The sequence below is a fragment of the Arachis stenosperma genome, chromosome 6 (assembly GCF_014773155.1).
Source record: "Arachis stenosperma cultivar V10309 chromosome 6, arast.V10309.gnm1.PFL2, whole genome shotgun sequence".
Taxonomy (NCBI): Eukaryota; Viridiplantae; Streptophyta; class Magnoliopsida; order Fabales; family Fabaceae; genus Arachis; species Arachis stenosperma.
The window spans coordinates 84,027,992-84,033,991 of NC_080382.1; the positions used below are offsets into that span (position 1 = coordinate 84,027,992).

A 6,000-nucleotide genomic window follows, 5' to 3' on the forward strand; every position below is an offset into this window, starting at 1 on the left:
AACAAGGAAAAGTAAAATTGCAACAAGCAGAGAATTAGAAAATCGCTTGGATTAAACCGAATCTTAAACAGCAAAGTAAATGAGCATGGAAATAATAAACAGAGAGTGGTAAATGGGAAATCCGGATCTCAGGACCCAAGAGACTAGAAAACCAAGTTTAGATCTCAATGCCTTCCTAGATCCAACAGGAACAATTGCAAGGAAATTATAAATTGCAAGGAAATTAGATGAAGAAGCAAGTAACAGAAATGGAAATTCAATTGCAGTGAAAATAAACAAGATCCAAGGTGAGATTGAAACAGAATTTCTTCAATTCTCCCCCTAAAATCCGAAGCAAAGAAAGTAAAGAGTGCTTGGCAAGAACAAGGAAGAAGAGAGATCAATTCTCCTCCCCAATTCTCTTGAATTAAAACAACAATGCTAGAATGTAAAAGTGAGCTCCCAATGCTAACCGAAAAGAAAGCTCTATGAAAACTAAAAAGGGAAGCTCCCCGAATAACTTGAATTCTATCCTATTTATACACTTTCTTCAAATGATCTTCAAGCCTTGAGTTGGGCCTTTGCTCTTGGTGGAATTGGGTTGAAAGAGGCCTTGGTTGATTGCTCTTGGAGTTTGGAGAGGAACCAAAGTGAACCAATTGAACCGGGTTGGAGTTTTGCAAAAGTTGGAGTAAAAGTTTGAGCAAAAGTTAGGGGTCTAACTTTTGCTCCAACTTTTCATATCAGATAGCCTAATTTGCTGATACCAACGTTGGTGCAAAAGTTAGGGGTCTAACTTTTGCTCCAACGTTGGCCCTTCCTAATGCACCTATGGCGCCAACGTTAGCCCAAAAGTTAGGGGGCTAACATTGGCGCAAACTTTTGCCCCTCCCCTTGTATCTTCATGTGCCAACGTTAGCCCAAAAGTTAGGGGGCTAACGTTAGCGCAAACTTTTGGTGGCAGGGAGGTTTTTCTCATGCCAACGTTAGCCCAAAAGTTAGGGGGCTAACGTTGGCGCAAACGTGAGTAGCCCAGGGAGTGATTTTCAATTTCTCACGTTAGCCCAAAAGTTAGGGGTCTAACTTTGAGGCTAACTTTTCACCCAAAAGTTTGTGCAAAAGTTTGAGGGCTAACTTTAGGTCCAACTTTTTGCTTCCTGGTTCAATTTCACTTATTTCATTGTCCTCTCTTTGCTCCTAGCCATTCCTTCTTGCTTCAACCTTTCTTCAAGCTTTCTTCACCTATCATTAATCAACCAAACACATCAAAGCTATGCTCAAAATCATGAGATATTCAATCTATCATAATATGCAACAATTATAGCATAAAACCTCATGAATTTGCATTAATTTATCTATGGTTGATTCAATCAAAGGAAGCATGAAAATCTACCCAAATTGGCTTGCTTAGACCTCAAGAAAGTGCATAATTCAATTGAAAACAAAAGAAAAAGACTAGTGAAACTAGGCTAAGATGACTTGTCATCACCTTACATTTTCCGGACTAAAATCTAAGTATTTCCCCCGAACCATGGTAAGCCAATTCTTTGGGTCCGGGTTCACACTTTGATCATGGTTCTTGGTGATCCATGCATTGGCATAGAACTCTTGAACCATCAAGATTACAACTTGTTGAATGGGGTTGGTAAGAACTTCCCAACCTCTTCTTCGGATCTCATATTGGATCTCCAGATATTCACTCTTTTTGAGTTTAAAAGGGACCTCGGAGATCACTTTCTTCAAGGCCACAACTTCATAGAAGTGGTCTTGATGCACCCTTGAGATGAATCTCTCCATCTCCCATGACTCGGAGGTGAAAGCTTTTGCCTTCCCTTTCCTCTTTCTAGAGGTTTCTCCGGCCTTGGATGCCATAAATGGTTATGGAAAAACAAAAAGCAATGCTTTTACCACACCAAACTTAAAAGGTTTGCTCGTCCTCGAGCAAAAGAAGAAAGAAGAGAGTAGAAGAAGAAGAAATAGAGGAGATGGAGATGGCTTTGTGGTTCGGCCAAAGGGGAAGAAGTGGTGTTTAGGGTGTATGAAAATGAGGGAGTGAAGATGGGTTTATATGGGGGTGGAGAGAGGGGTAGGGTTCGGTTATTGGAGGGTGGGTTTGGGAGGGAAAGTGGTTTGAATTTGAATGGTGAGGGGTTTTTGGGGAAGAGTGGTAGAGGTGATTGGTGAATGGGTGAAGAAGAAGAAAGAGGGTGGTGGGGTAGGTGGGGATCCTGTGGGGTCCACAGATCCTGAGGTGTCAAGGAAAATTCAACCCTGCACCAAGTGGCAAGCAAAATTGCTCTATGTGCCAATTCTGGCGTTAAACGCTGGGCTGGTGCCCATTTCTGGCGTTTAACGCCAACTTCTTGCCCCTTTTTTGCGTTTAACGCCAGTCTGGTGCCCCTTTCTGGCGTTAAACGCCCAGAATGGTGCCAGACTGGGCGTTAAACGCCCAACTGCTACCCTTACTGACGTTTAAACGCCAGCAGGATCTTCCTCCAGGGTGTGCTATTTTTCTTCCTGTTTTCATTCTGTTTTTTGCTTTTTCAATTGATTTTGTGACTTCCTATTATCATCAACCTACAGAAAACATAAAATAACAAAGAAAAATAGATAAAATATAACATTGGGTTGCCTCCCAACAAGCGCTTCTTTAATGTCAGTAGCTTGACAGAGGGCTCTCATGGAGCCTCACAGATACTCAGAGCAATGTTGGAACCTCCCAACACCAAACTTAGAGTTTGAATGTGGGGGTTCAACACCAAACTTAGAATTTGGTTGTGGCCTCCCAACACCAAACTTAGAGTTTGACTGTGGGGGCTCTGTTTGGCTCTGTTTTGAGAGAAGCTCTTCATGCTTCCTCTCCATGGTGACAGAGGGATATCCTTGAGCCTTAAACACAAAGGATTCTTCATTCACTTGAATGATCAATTCTCCTCTGTCCACATCAATCACAGCCTTTGCTGTGGCTAGGAAGGGTCTGCCAAGGATGATGGATTCATCCATGCACTTCCCAGTCTCTAGGACTATGAAATCAGCAGGGATGTAATGGTCTTCAATATTTACCAGAACACCCTCTACAAGTCCATAAGCTTGTTTTCTTGAGTTGTCTGCCATCTCTAGTGAGATTCTTGCAGCTTGTACCTCAAAGATCCCTAGCTTCTCCATTACAGAGAGAGGCATGAGGTTTACACTTGACCCTAAGTCACACAGAGCCTTCTTAAAGGTCATGGTGCCTATGGTATAAGGTATTGAAAACTTCCCAGGATCTTGTCTCTTTTGAGGCAATTTCTGCCTAGACAAGTCATCCAGTTCTTTGGTGAGCAAAAGGGGTTCATCCTCCCAAGTCTCATTACCAAATAACTTGTCATTTAGCTTCATGATTGCTCCAAGGTAATTAGCAACTTGCTCTTCAGTGACATACTCATCCTCTTCAGAGGAAGAATACTCATCACAGATCATGAATGGCAGAAGTAAATCCATTGGAATCTCTATGGTCTCAGTGTGAGCCTCAGATTCCCATGGTTCCTCATTAGGAAATTCATTGGAGGCTAGTGGACGTCCATTGTGGTCTTCCTCAGTGGCGTTCACTGCCTCTCCTTCCTCTCCAAGTTCGGCCATGTTGATGGCCTTGCACTCTCCTTTTGGATTTTCTTCTGTATTGCTTGGAAGAGTACTAGGAGGAAGTTCAGTAATTTTCTTGCTCAGCTGTCCCACTTGTGCCTCCAAATTTCTAATGGAGGACCTTGTTTCAGTCATGAAACTTTGAGTGGTTTTGATCAGATCAGAGACTATGGTTGCTAAGTCAGAGTGGCTCTGCTTAGAACTCTCTGTCTGTTGCTGAGAAGATGATGGAAAAGGCTTGCCATTGCTAAACCTGTTTCTTCCACCATCATTGTTATTGAAACCTTGTTGAGGTCTCTCTTGATCCTTCTATGAGAGATTTGGATGATTTCTCCATGAAGAATTATAGGTGTTTCCATAGGGTTCTCCCATGTAATTCACCTCTTCCATTGAAGGGTTCTCAGGATCATAATCTTCTTCTTCAGATGAAGCATCCTTAGTACTGCTTGGTGCATTTTGCATTCCAGACATATTTTGAGAAATCAAATTGACTTGCTGAGTCAATATTTTGTTCTGAGCCAATATGGCATTCAGAGTATCAATCTCAAGAACTCCTTTCTTCTGATTTGTCCCATTGTTCACAGGATTCCTTTCAGAAGTGTACATGAATTAGTTATTTGCAACCATTTCAATTAGTTCTTGAGCTTCTGTAGGCATCTTCTTTAGATGAAGAGATCCTCCAGCAGAGCTATCCAATGACATCTTAGACAGTTCAGAGAGACCATTATAGAAGATACCTATGATGCTCCATTCAGAAAGCATGTCAGAGGGACACTTTCTGATTAATTGTTTGTATCTCTCCCAAGCTTCATAGAGGGATTCTCCTTCCTTCTGTCTGAAGGTTTGGACCTCCACTCTAAGCTTACTCAATTTTTGAGTTGGAAAGAACTTCGCCAAGAAGGCATTGACTAGCTTTTCCCAAGAGTTCAGGCTGTCTTTAGGTTGTAAGTCCAACCATATTCTAGCTCTGTCTCTTACAGCAAAAGGGAATAGCATAAGTCTGTAGACCTCAGGGTCAACCACATTAGTCTTGACAGTGTCACAGATTTGCAGGAATTCAGCTAAAAACTGATGAGGATCTTCCAGTGGAAGTCCATGGAACTTGCAATTCTGTTGCATTAGAGAAACCAATTGAGGCTTAAGCTCAAAGTTGTTTGCTCCAATGGCAGGGATAGAGATGCTTCTCCCATAGAAGTCGAGAGTAAGTGCAGTAAAGTCACCCAGCACCTTCCTTGCATTGTTGGCATTGTTGTTGTTTTCGGCTGCCATGGGTTCTTCTTCTTTGAAGATTTCTGTTAGGTCCTCTACAGAGAGTTGTGCCTTGGCTTCTCTTAGCTTTCGCTTCAAGGTCCTTTTCAGGTTCAGGGTCAGCCTCAACAAGAATGCTTTTGTCTTTGCTCCTGCTCATATGAAAGAGAAGAGAACAAGAAAATGTGGAATCCTCTATGTCACAGTATAGAGATTCCTTGAGGTGTCAGAGGAACAGAAAAATAGAAGGAAGAGGTAAAAGAATTCGAACTTAGTGAGATAGAGTTCGAATTGTGCATTGAGGAGGAGTGGTACTCCATAAATAGAAGGATGTGAGAAGAGAAGAAGAGTTTTTCAAAAATTAAGTGAAAACATTTTAAAAACATTTTGAAAAACTTTAATTGATTTTCGAAAACCAAGAGTGGGAAAGAAATCAAGTGATTTTTGAAAAAGATTTTGAAATTAGAAGTTAAAAAGATATGATTGAAAACTATTTTGAAAAAGATGTGATTAAAAAGATATGATTGAAAAGTTATGGTTTTAAAAAGATATGATTGAAAAGTTATGATTTGAAAACAATTTAAAAAGATTTGATTTTAAAAATTAATGACTTGGCTAACAAGAAAAGATATGATTCAAACATTAAACCTTTCTCAACAGAAAAGGAACATACTTGAAATGTTGAATCAAATCATTAATTGATAGCAAGTATTTTGAAAAAGGAAAGAAATTGATTTTAGAAACATATGATTGAAAAGATATGATTTGAAAAAGATTTGATTTTGAAAAATTTTGAAAACCTGAAAAAAATTTGAATTAAAAACAGAATCTTCCCTCTTGTGCCATCCTGGCGTTAAATGCCCAGAATGGTATCCATTCTGGCGTTTAACGCCCAAAATGCTACCCTTTTGGGCGTTAAACGCCCAACCAGGTATCCTGGCTGGCGCTTAAACGCCAGTTTTCCTTCTTCACTGGGCGTTTTGAACGCCCAGCTTTTTCTGTGTAATTCCTCTGCTGCATGTACTGAATTTTCAATTCTCTGTATTATTGACTTGAAAATAGAACCAAGATCAAATAAACAATGCATGCAAGACACCAAACTTAAAATGAGACACTAGACTTAAACAAGAAACATAAAATATTTTTTTGGTT

The 6,000-nt window shown here is 40.4% G+C and overlaps 1 non-coding gene across 1 annotated transcript; it reads left to right on the forward strand.

Annotated features, from left to right (window-relative positions):
• The first annotated feature begins 4,356 nt into the window (after positions 1–4,356).
• LOC130938072 (small nucleolar RNA R71) lies at positions 4,357–4,464 on the forward strand. Its single transcript, XR_009069253.1, has one exon. It is a non-coding gene; the product is annotated as a small nucleolar RNA R71 (small nucleolar RNA).
• Positions 4,465–6,000: the final 1,536 nt, after the last annotated feature.